This window comes from Scylla paramamosain, chromosome 1, assembly GCF_035594125.1.
Source record: "Scylla paramamosain isolate STU-SP2022 chromosome 1, ASM3559412v1, whole genome shotgun sequence".
Classification (NCBI taxonomy): Eukaryota; Metazoa; Arthropoda; class Malacostraca; order Decapoda; family Portunidae; genus Scylla; species Scylla paramamosain.
Window position 1 is genome coordinate 24445270 of NC_087151.1, and position 13251 is coordinate 24458520.

The 13251-nt window shown below is 38.8% G+C and overlaps 1 protein-coding gene across 8 annotated transcripts in view; it reads right to left on the reverse strand.

Annotated features, from left to right (window-relative positions):
- The window catches only part of LOC135101967 (fat-like cadherin-related tumor suppressor homolog), a 369471-nt gene that overhangs the window by 101111 nt on the left and 255109 nt on the right, over positions 1-13251 (reverse strand). The gene's annotated exons all lie outside the window — the stretch shown is intronic.

Here is a 13251-nt window from a genome sequence, read left to right on the forward strand (position 1 = left end):
AAAGCACCACGTGAGAGGATTAAAGGAGGTGGTAAAAGTGGAATATTATTGTTGTAGATAACGTGTGTGTGTGTGTGTGTGTGTGTGTGTGTGTGTGTGTGTGTGTGTGTGTGTGTGTGTGTGTGTGTGTGTGTGTGTGTGTGTGTGTGTGTGTGTGTGTATGCGCGCCCGCGCGCGCTCACAATACATTATAAAGTCAAACGAATATTCAGCTTTTCAAAAACATAAGATTTATTCAGATGACTAAAGAAACAGACAATATCGGCCATACTCAATAAAGTACAAAAGTATTTAAATCGAGTTATATTTTTACGATTACTTCCTTAATTAATGAACGACTAAAGTTATAGCCGTAGTATGCTTTTTACCAGACGTTTTGTATTGCACTGATTGGCGAATATAGTTTAAAGTCAATCGTATGGCGACGAGTCAAAAAAAAAAAGTATGTTTTTGAAGCGCTTCGCCATATAATTGACTTTAAACTGTATTTCACCACTCAGTGAAGTCATCATCTCATGGAAAAGGCCTTAGGCTTTCATAAGGACTATTTTTAAAGGTCTCAAAGATGGTCATTGTAGTTAATACGATAATGTTTTCCATTAATAATGTAGAATCTCTGTTGAAATACCACAAGATTCATGGGAAAACCTTTGGGTTCCCAATAAATTCCACCAAAGCTTGTAAAAAATGGTCCAGGTAAGACGTCGACACTTGTGAACACGGATCTGAGTTGTTTGCTCGTCCCACTCACGCTTTCTGCTTCACAGTTTTGCCAAATTAAACCCTCCTTGAAAAACTCGCTGGCAACACAGCGGATTAGAGTTCGTCTTTTTAAGTCTGTCACGAAAAAAAATAAATAAATAAATTATCCCTTTCCTGATTTACCAATATTAAATGTTACACGCAATTCCAGGTAAATTCTCCAGTTTTCAATATCTATTAGTGTGTCATTCATAACTCATGTTGATCAGAATATTAATAAAAAAAAAAAAAACTTCCAACTCCACAACCACAAAGCTGAATAAATTAAATAAATTTTTATTTTCCTAAATATACAATAAATACACTCTTTGCTTTCCCTTCTGCAACACTCAGCGCGCGCACGCAAGCACACACACACACACACACACACACACACACACACACACACACACACACACACACACACACACACACACAGAAAAAAAAAATCATATAGAATGGAAAGAGATCAGGCTGTTCGGGACGGTACAAGTCCCAAGCCGCCGTGGGTTTCGCTGTGTTGTTACGCTTAATGTGAATGTAGAATACATGGAAAGAAAGTATTCCCGTTAGAAATGTGAGATGGTAAAATGATCTATTTCATGGTTGCTTAAGAAGAGCTGCAAATCACGTTAGCTTCATTTAAACCTTTTACTCTTAGAAAGAAACTTTATAACTCATTCTTGCTGCAAGTTTACCACAAACATTACTGTGACACCAATTACGGCACTACACTGCGTAACACTCTTAGGTACGGCAGAACTGAGAAGTCTGAACCGGCCTCAGGTATTGGCGAAGGAACTACTGGAAAGGGCTGCGTGCACGAATACGATGAGTAAGGATGACGCGCCATAAGGGTAGGCAGTGATGGATGTGATAAAAAGATACCATCACCAGCATAAAGCTTTATCCTCTCACATGTACTATTTTTAAAGGCCACAGAGATGGTCAATTGAGTTAGTGTTTTTTTCCTTTCTTGTAGCAAAGTCCTCTTTTAAAATGTCAGCTGAAACATGATGAAAGCACTTTTTAAAACTCCAGTAACATCCACAAAAACCTGTTAAAAGTAGTCGAAATAATTTGGGAATACGTGCTTAAGTGTTATTGCTGTGGATACAATTACAAGTATGGTCAAGGAGTGCCTGAATGGGGTTGTGAGAGGGCAGAATTGAGTGAAAATGCCTATATAACTGTGGCCCTTCTCTACAGCATGCTATTTGCCTATCACGTCTCACATACCTAAGCAAGATATATTTTCTTCCTGTTGCAGTGATATGGAACAGCAGAACAACATCCGGACAAGTATTTTCAATGGCTCTCAAAGATGAGAACCCTTCTGATCAAAGATGATCAGTAGGGTTCTCATCAGTGTTTTCCCTATTGATGATGCAGACTTCTTGTTTATCTGTCGCTAGAGTTATAAAGGCACCATTCAAAACACCAATAACATCCACTGCAGCCCGCTAAAAATAATCGAAATAAGACGCTGGATATTTGAAAATGTGGTCCCTAACAGACGAGTGCGACTGTTAAGGAATCATGCGGTAATTTAAATCCAGTTTTTTCTGTGCCAGTGATCAATTCTCGCCACCAATAACATTCTCATTCGCCTCTTTGTTCTTCATCAATAGACTAGCGATCCACTTTTTCCATAACACATCAGGAGGCAAAATTCCTATACATAAAAATGACAGTCGAGTTGAAAAACGAAAAAAAAGAAAAAAAGAAAAAAAGAAACGGAGGAGAGAGTTAATTGGAAAATAAAGAAAAAAAAATACGGAAATAAGCACAGGCTACGTCGCAATGTTTCATACAGCAGCAGCAACAGCAGTAGCTGCAGCAGCAGCAAGGCTTGCAATGTACGGTAAGTTAAGAGCAGACGAGATAATTGATGTCACAGCTCTATTACTTAGTTTATCTAATTATCTAATTTTATTAATCAAATTCTAATGAATTATTTTGCAATTTTATTTTGTGTAGTTTTAGTTACAAATACATGTATGTACTTTGCTAGTTTTGCAGTAGAGAACCCTGTAACTTTCTGTTGTCAATTACTTACTTGCAAGAAGGACAAAAAATTACATTTAGAAATCTGAAAACAATAAGTATTAAAATTCTGTACTGAATTTCCTACAAGTCTCCTCTCTCTCTCTCTCTCTCTCTCTCTCTCTCACTCTCTCTCTCTCTCTCTCTCTCTCTCTCTCTCTCTCTCTCTCTCTCTCTCTCTTCGACTAGAACAGCGAAATTACGCTCGTGTATTCCCACACGAGCGTAATTACTAAAAACATTGAATCAACTTTATAGTTTTCATTATATAAAAAAAACAAAGAACAACAAAAAAAAGGTTTATTTCATATTAAAGAAAAAAAGTTTTCACTGTTTTAACATCACAAAGTCAAAATTATAAATAATGAACCTAAACCAATAATAAATGTTTTAAATAATGTCCGTCGCCACCGGCTTGGCAACACATGGCGAGCGGAACAGACAGCTAGAGAAGCCAGAACCATTCAGTGGCTAACAAAGAGGAGAGCGTGAGATGTACCTGTAGCATCATTTTGTGTTACCTGACGCACCGGAATCCTGTGATATGATGGAAAGCGATCTGCTTCACTGTCACCAAACAATAAGCCATCCAAAATGTGCTTAATTGGAAAAAAAAAAAAAAAAAAAAACTCAGGAACAAAAACATTGGGCCGTAACATCTTTAAGTATTAAATCATTCTAATAACTAAGAAAAGCGAACAGTTCCGCTACAAAGATGGCAGTAAAGGAGAGGTTGTAGATTATTTTCTAGCTGGAGTGGACTGCGGATCAATTCCAGACTCACACTGAGTCCCAAACAGCACCGCCATTGTAGTGCATGAGGATGCAGTGTCAGTGAAGGGAGGCGTGAAAAAATAAAAGACAGGAAGCTGAGGCGAGAAACAAAGGGGGTGCAACAGACTCATTATGTCGATTAGATATTTGCAACAATACATTAAGAGCAAGAAAAAGAAAAAAAAATCGTTAGTCACTCAGAATGGATACACACATAATGGATGATGAAGTTATGGAAAGTAAGCTGAAGTACATTAAAGGTGATCAATATCAAAATAATATGTAACAAAATGCTGATCCGGAACCAGTCGAGAGCTCTGATCCGTATACTAGTGCAGTGAACGAAAAAAAGTCCAAAATCTCAAACTATCTGCAGCGGAGTTCATCTTGAGCTCATACAGTGAAGGCGACGTAAGCTAAACCTTTGAGCGCCTCGAAAAATACAGGGCAAAGCTATGGAAAGGTTGAGTTGTTAGCTATGACTACTGTCGGTATCATCTGCGCGGAAACTACTGTGAGATGGCGTTTAATACTAGACTCCGAACAGGAATCCCCTTTTAAAAATGAACACGCACGCCATACACCATAAATCCGTGGTCAGGGGTCTCAGAGAGGAAAAGTGAATAAGTACCTTATATTCCTTCCAATCACACATTAATCTACTACCAGCTACTTCCAACGCTAACGCCCCAGAAAGGAACATAACTGATACGCAACATCAAGATGGCAAGCGCCTTGATAACTAAGACAAATAAAAAAAGAGAAATAATTATGATAACGACTACACAGGCCAAGTGAGTCCAGCAAACCAATAAAGCTTTCATATTTGTGACGATAAACTGCATACGTAATTTACCTAGTAAAAAAAAAAAAAGGAGGGGGCTAAAATTTCATGTACAAGGAAAGTGTGGTACTTATAATTCTGGCGCTGATCTGGCAAGTAATAGCCTAAGATGGGAAACAAGTCTTTAAAATGTTCTAAAGTAAGGGTACGAAGGCAATGGTGCATTAGGCATAATTCCTTTGCAGTTTTCAAGACTGACGAGAGTATTACTTCCTGTCACGTGTGTGGAAAGGTGACCTCCTTAAATGTGGCGTAAAATTCAATAACTTATTAATTTGAAAATAGAGGACGAGAGGAGGAGGAGGAGGAGGAGGAGGAGGAGGAGGAGGAGGAGGAGGAGGAGGAGGAGGAGGAGGAGGAGGAGGAGGAGGAGGAGGAAAACAAAAATGACAGAAAATAATGATGATGATAATGATAGGAAGAGAAAGAATAAATGCATACAAAGAGAAAATGAAAAAAAAAAAAGGTCACTCGTACTACGGGACGAATATAGAATAAGTTTCGAATACAGCATGAAATAATAACTCACTTATACAACACAAAATAGTTTTGGTTTTACATCGAGGCAGGACACACACACACACACACACACACACACACACACACACACACACACACACATACACACACACACACACACACACACACACACTCCACCTACCGATCTGCTAAGAAAATCTAAAACACACGAAAAAAAAAAAAAATCGAGAACATTATCGAATAAATATATGATAAAATACATGTGAAGAAGAGAAATTCGCAGGAAGTCATTGAGAGTTATGGGAATGCCGAAGTTTTAAAAATATTTTATATTAAGTGATTTTTAGGTTACAAGAATTTCGCGTTACAAGATTCCCTTTTTAAAACTTATGACAATGTTGGGAGGGTAAAATATTGCAGGGGACATCGAGTATTAATCGCTGTGCGGTGTTTTACGATTTATCTAAATATTTAAAGTTGTATTTTGTGTTCAGAGTCCCACGCAAAATGCAAAACGATAAACTGCATGAACGGACTCACTCGCAAAAATATTCAGCACATAAACCTTTCACGCAAACTCAACTATGCATAAAGAGAAGCAGAAAAAAAAAAAATAAATAAATAAATAAGGAACTGGCTTTTCAATACTGATTTCTCTATTTCAGCTGAGACAGGCATAGAGGACAAGAAGTGCATTATTCTCCCCGTGCTAATTTTTATGTCTCAGCGACAAAATAATGGCAAGCTTTGTATTGTGAAGGGAATCAAGTGAGGTCTCATAAACTCCCATGTGATTACGCCTTGTGCTCATTGTGGATGGCGGGGACAGAACATATATTGGCTGCCGCGGCATTGTCTGGGAGGGGGATGACAGACGGTTCCTTTCTTCCTAACGTCTTCATTGTTTCCCCTCTGTCAACGCATCCTCCCCACCGCTAAACTGATTCTCCGACCTCATAATTATACCTAGGCTCGTCATTGCCTCCAACGGCCAAGGCAGAGAGGGCAAGGAAATGACGGCAATTGTACATGATGCAGTTATATGCGCACGATAATAATGACAGGCGCACGCCCTTGACCTTATACAGCTTTCACAACTCTTATTACGACTGAAGAATAAAAGAAAGAAATATCATAACCCACGAAAACATTTATGAGATGTACTGTAGGAGATTAGTGTGGAACTAGAATTTTTTTTTATGTGTAATATATTCATTAAGAAAACGTCATCCAACCTGTTCTATAAAGCTATGCACTTTCCATAAGGATTATTTTCAAAGGCCACATAGATAATTGGTAGTGTTGTCACGTGTGGTTTTCCATTTTATGATGCAGAATCCTTATTAGATTACACCCAGAATCTTGAAAACACGCTTAAAAAATCAACGTACAATATTTGAACTAGAGTATGTTAAATATAATGGATCAGACAACGAAATGTTAAGGAATACGATGCATTTAGCAATGTACTTCCATTTTCACGGAAATTTAAAAGCATACTTTCGAGTGTCCACATAGCTTCTGTGTTTTGTGTAAACTAAGTTGGTTTAGCGACAAAATAAGAACATGTAACCAATATGCAAACCACAAAACGAAATGCAGCGAAGATTTTCTTAAATCATCTTACAGAAAAGCATTGTTAGTAAACTCTCAAGCCTGGCAGTGCATTACGCTCAGTAAGCTTATTTGACTTTTCCTTCTGCAAGAACATGGCGAAGAATTGCAATCATCCTGTGTGTGTGTGTGTGTGTGTGTGTGTGTGTGTGTGTGTGTGTGTGTGTGTGTGTGTGTGTGTGTGTGTGTGTGTGTGTGGTGTGTGTGTGTGTGTGTGTGTGTGTGTGTGTGGTGTGTGTGTGTGTGTGTGTGTGTGTGTGTGTGTGTGTGTGTGTGTGTAGAGAGTGTGTGTGTGTGTGAGAGAGAGAGAGAGAGAGAGAGAGAGTGAGAGAGAGAGAGAGAGAGAGAGAGAGAGAGAGAGAGAGAGAGAGAGAGATTTAAATGTTCTTTTTACTCTTCAAGGACACAGATTAGCAGGAACGGTTGGTGTGATCGATTCTCTCTCTGTCTCTCTCTCTCTCTCTCTCTCTCTCTCTCTCTCTCCCTCTCCTCCTCTCTCTCTCTCTCCTCTCCTCTCTCTCCTCTCTACTCTCTCTCCTCTCTCTCTTGCTTTCTCAGGATAAATCAGCGGGTGGCGTCTGCAGCGTTGCAGGCTCAACAAAGACCTTCACGGGCAAACTGAACTTTCTTCTTTACCGAATGCCTCCCTTTGACGTTTCGTTTTTAATTAAAGATGAAACCGTATATTCCAGGAAAACGATTCAGTCTTTCACTTGCTCCCGAAAAGTGTGGGATGTGGGTGCCTTTGTTGTGATCGAACAAGCCTGTAACCATTTCTAAATTACTGGAGAGTAAATCTTCTCCTGTGATTGAAAAAGGCAAGTAAATGATATATTATTTGCTATCCTACTTGAGAGTGGAGTTTGTGAAAAGTCAGACCTCTCTTTCTCCCTCTTTCTCTGGGATGAAACAGAGAGCGCTGTCTACAATGTTTCCAGTTTAATAAGGACAGTTCTGTGGAAGATGGATCTCTTCCATGGACCTCTTAGCTTTGACGAAACGCTTTTAATTGGTGGAGACGAAACTTTATATTTCCCGGGTATGACTTAGTTTTTTCCACTACAGATAATCAGTAAGACGGCGAGTATCTATGATTTTCTCTCGCATCCGACCATTATCAAGAAAGCAGGTAATATCATTTCATTATTTACAAGTTTACTGCATGGCAAAGGACACACTTTACTCAGACAACTTCCAGACAACTTGATTTCAAAATACTATGATGATCTCGCTGTCATTGTGCAAGAGCGAGCCTTTCCTGGCTTGGGATGTGTCATTTGTCTGAACTGAAAGATAATACTGGTTTCTACTTTTTTTTTCCACTTTAAAATTTTCATCCACATGCACGTGTGTTTACATGCCTGTGTATGTGCAAGAATTTTTTTTATTGTAGTATAGTGTGCTACAGGCAAGCATGGCGCGCGCTCATGTGTGTGTGTGTGTGTGTGTGTGTGTGTGTGTGTGTGTGTATTGAGATACTTAGGGTGGTACAGAGGGCAGCTCTTAACGTCCTCCTGGAGACCTGGAGAGAGGTACGACAAGAATGAATCGGCAGGCCACGAAACATTTCATTAATCGCATACTTGAAGAGCTTGAGTCACTTTTAAAGTTTGCTTACATCTTCATTTTATTTTATTTATTTATTTTTTTTACTTTTGTTTCATACTTTGTTTATTTTTTCGTCACTACTGCCGGTCTCCTGGGATGCACTCTCACTTTCTATTATCGGTTCTCACCTTGCCAAACACATTTGCACACATTCTTATCATCATGACGTGCCATAAAAAATCTCGTGTCCTAATCAAATTGAGTGGAATTCTTCAGGTCGCCTTTACCTTTCGGACGATTGTTTATTTCATCTCAATCACAGCAAGACGCATCATGTCTTACAGAAGAAAAGCAATGCAATCATGATTCCGCTATAGGATACACTGAGTCTCGCGCGATTCAGCTTTTGCTTCCTGTCTCGGATGAAAATGACGTTTGGAGGTCAAAGCTCCACGGCAATAAAAGGATAATTTTCTGTGCAGCGAGCCAACCGCCCTATTCATCACTCCGAAGGAAGTTTTGATGAATATTTTTAACTTCGCAAAAGCACCAGAATCTCTCTCTCTCTCTCTCTCTCTCTCTCTCTCTCTCTCTCTCTCTCTCTCTCTCTCTCTCTCTCTCTCTCTCTCTCTCTCTCTCTGTGTGTGTGTGTGTGTGTGTGTGTGTGTGTGTGTGTGTGTGTGTGTGTGTGTGTGTGTGTGTGTGTGTGTGTGTGTGTGTGTGTGTGTGTGTGTGTGTGTGTTCAAAATCAATGATTTCTAACAGAGAAAGCCATTCTTAATATGCGACCGTGAATAAAAGATAACACGGAAATAAAGCGAGGAGCGGGTGACTATGTGAAATTATATAAAACTACAGACGAAAGAGATATTATCTTTTAAGAAAATAGTACATTTCAAGTCCTATACGCTGATGATGGTGACACTGTAACAGTGAATTTTAATGTGAGAACAGTAAGTGTGGAAGCTGCAGAGAAAACACGAAACAGAGATAGTCATGGAGAGGAAATAGTTGATGCTAACATGATATTACGATAGGGGAAAGAGATGTGGGAATTAAAATTTATAGTCATAAAATGGAGTAAACAACAAAATGATGGCAAGGAAACAAACATTAAAAAGTGTGATTATGAAATGATGGACTATGTATAAATTGTTAGTTTCCGAACTTAATAATAATAATAATAATAATAATAATAATAATAATAATAATAATAATAATAATAATAATAATAATAAAAACAGACTGAATTCACGACACAAAATTTTCTTCCGAGATTCTATTGTTATTGCATAAGAGACAATTTTGCACAAAAAAACCCTTGAAATCAATATAGAGAGGCGAGTTAGTGAAGAAGATACAATACTAATGAAACTATTGACGGCATGACAGCATGATTTCAAAAAGCTTGACTAGAAAAGTAAAATATAAATAAGAGTTAGGCTTAAAGAAAAAGATAATTATATTGTCATAATAGCCTCTTAATCTCAGAAGCTACTCAAAAGCTGTCAGAAATGTTCATTGGCCTCATGAATATATATATATATATATATATATATATATATATATATATATATATATATATATATATATATATATATATATATATATATATATATATATATATACGGATAAAAGAGGCAAAAATTATTCTGTAATGATAATAATCATATCACTTTTGGCAATGCAAAAAATTAAATATGGTCGGATAAAAAGAAAAAAATATAGAAAAAAAAGAGAAAACGCATCATTCCGGGGTGAAAAGATTCCCTAAACCTAAACATTTACCGAGTGATAGATTCGAAACCCAAGGCAAGTGGACAGTGAAAGGCAGGAACTCAGTAAATCCATAAGCCCATAAGTGTCACAAAGAGATCCATGAAGATCGACGTTAGGAATAACTGAAAGAAATATAAAAATATTAACCATAATTGTAGAGACGCCATACAAGACAGCAAAGGAGCGAAAACATTGGAGGTGAGTCTTTCTAAGATCTTATTAAGACAATGACAACAGTTATAAAACGCAATTAAACTACAATCAACATAGTACTATTATCTTATATATATATATATATATATATATATATATATATATATATATATATATATATATATATATATATATATATATATATATATATATATATATATATATATATATATATATATATATATATATATATATATATATATATATATATATATATATATATATATATATATATATATATATATATATATATATATATGATAACGACGGCGATGGTTAAGTCGATGGTGATGATTATGATGATGATTAGTGTTAGGAGGAGGAGGAGGAGGAGGAGGAGGAGGAGGAGGAGGAGGAGGAGGAGGAGGAGGAGGAGGAGGAGGAAGAGGAGGAGGAGGAGGAGGAGGAGGAGGAGGAGGAGGAGGAGGAGGAGGAGGAGGAGGAGGAGGAGGAGGAGGAGGAAGAGGAGGAGGAGGAGGAGGAGGAGGAGGAGGAGGAGGAGGAGGAGGAGGAGGAGGAGGAGGAGGAGGAGGAGGAGGAGGAGGAGGAGGAGGAGGAGGAAGAGGAAGAGGAAGAGGAAGAGGAAGAGAGGAGGAGGAGGAGGAGGAGGAGGAGGAGGAGGAGGAGGAGGAGGAGGAGGAGGAGGAAGAGGAGGAGGAGGAGGAGGAGGGGAAGGAGTGATAATGACGGTAATTTTCAAGACATGGATATCTGGTATTATTTGCGGTGGAAAAAAAAACGCCAATATTATGGGGTTACGCAACTAACACAAGCTGGAAAATATGAAATTCTGCAATTCTATAAAATATACTTCCTATTAAAAGATGGATGTCCTTATTACACGTACGTAAATAAACAAATAATAATAATAAAAAAAAAATGAAATGGACAGACAGGAAGCAGTAGGGGATATTATATACATTGCTGAAATGAGACAACACATGTAAATGTGGTCTTCCTGCTTCCCACCATTTCGTGGTGCACCTGCAAAACTCGTATATGAAATCCTTTCCACTCGTGGGTCTGAGGGTAATGGCGGGAGTTCAAATTCAGCCGTGGGAAATGAGGAAGGGATGGAGGGAGAACAGTTATATTCAGATTTCACACAATCCTTGAAACGACGGCAGGTTCCAGCGCATCCCTAGCCTGGGGAATCGACTCGGACACATGGAGAGTGCTCAAGACCCTCTGGAGGGTAAGGGCAGAGGGGAACCACCGACATCAAGAAATACAAACCCTCGGTGTATGTCAAGTGTGCAAGCATCACTTCTCGGCTGTGGCTGGAGTGGGAACTGTGCAACCGCGCTATTCATAGCAGTAGAGGTATGACGTGCATGAACTCAGGCACTGCAATTACTGATACAGATTCCGAGAAGTTAGGAAAACTCGCAAAAAAAAATAAATAAATAAAAAAATAAATAAATAAAAAAAAATAAATAAATAAAATAAAATAAAATAAAGAAATAAATAAAAGAAATAAATAAATAAAGATTTTACTTATCATTCGCGCTACACCGGAACAGTAAGCTGTTAACAAGCTTGTAGAGGCTAATAGGTCCCCCGACCCCAGTAATGGTGCACCTCGGGCGGGCGTAAGAAGCATACAAACATCAATAATGAATGCAAGGCGAGGCGCGCTGCAACAGTCCTGTGCCACCGTCGTTCTAATGCAATTCATAAACATCTCTTCCATGTTGTGCACAAGTCGAATATATTTCTAGTCTCAGCTCCTTGATGATGACGACTCGGCGACACGACCTCATCAGCACATTCAGACCATCTTTCAATGCGGTGCGATAATTAGTCAATTTAACGCTCTCTCCCAGCGGTAATATTTGATTAACGAGAAGAATTTCGCACGTATTCCGCCTCATGCTCAGCCTTCCTCATGCAATTTGCTTGTAGAACAGGGGCATAATTTTCTCCAACACTGGGATGCTGAGGCAGGAATGAGGAGTGATGAAAGTTACACAGGATGCTGAATACACAAACATACGAGGGACACACACACACACACACACACACACACACACACACACACACACACACACACACACACATACACACACACACACTCACACGCACCACCTTAAGCTGGGTACCCAGTCAACGACCCACACCATCCACATCTACGACATCCACCCAACAGCTATCACCCAGGCAAGCAGAATTTTGTAACTTTAAATTATTTTAGAAACTGGTTAGAGATGAAGCGGAAACCAAATACGCTATTCATAAAACATGCTACATCTAAGAATGAATCAGTACATACAGTATAACAGAATACAAAATATAAGTGGATGAAATTAAAGAGTGGTTCAGCAATTGATGTAGAAAAGACCACGAAAAAGAGATCAAGATTTAACAGGATGATTACAAGAGGATCACAAAAAAGACCGTACAGAAATGTAGGTTAAGTAAAATATGAAAATAATACACCAAGTGAAAAAGAGATGTTATATTGCTTTGTACTTTTATGAAGAGTGAGTTGAGGGTGAAGGATGAGGTATCAAAATTGCGGATAGGAGATGGATGGTTCCAATGAAAATGAGGCCGCGCAATAAAGAATAACAGATTGTAGCTAGTTTCTACGAGGGAGGACCGAGAATTCCTCACAATTGGAAGAGTTATTACTTCATCAACAGGAACTGACACAGCGAATGAAAGAGGCCGGTGAAAGAAAGATAATGGGGTCGAGTAAATGATTGGAAAACTACTTAAAGGCATACTGTCTTGTGGTGAAGAGGCTTACACATTCCAAGGATTAGAGAGACTAACTTGAACAGGTGTAACAAGAAAAGCTCACTGAGCGGCTCAGAATAAAGCTTGTTCCCCCTTAAGACCGCCTAAGTCAGCAAGTGAGCTACCTAGCATTGTCTCATCGACCATGAATACCACATCCTTACAATGCCATTCAGTCCTAGCGGTGATGGACCGTTTGCCGCGGAGGGGTCGGACCTGCTCCTCTCTGGGATATGACACAGTGCCTTCAGTACTTTGCTTTCGGTGCATGCAAAGTCAGAACACTGGCTGATGAAGGTGAACTCAACGTGCTGCTCGAAGAATTACGCCTCAAAAACTATACTCGTAATGTAAGACTAAGTAAAGTTAGAGGAAATAGACTACACACACACACACACACACACACACACACACACACATACATACACACACACACACACACACACACACACCCACACCCACACACACAC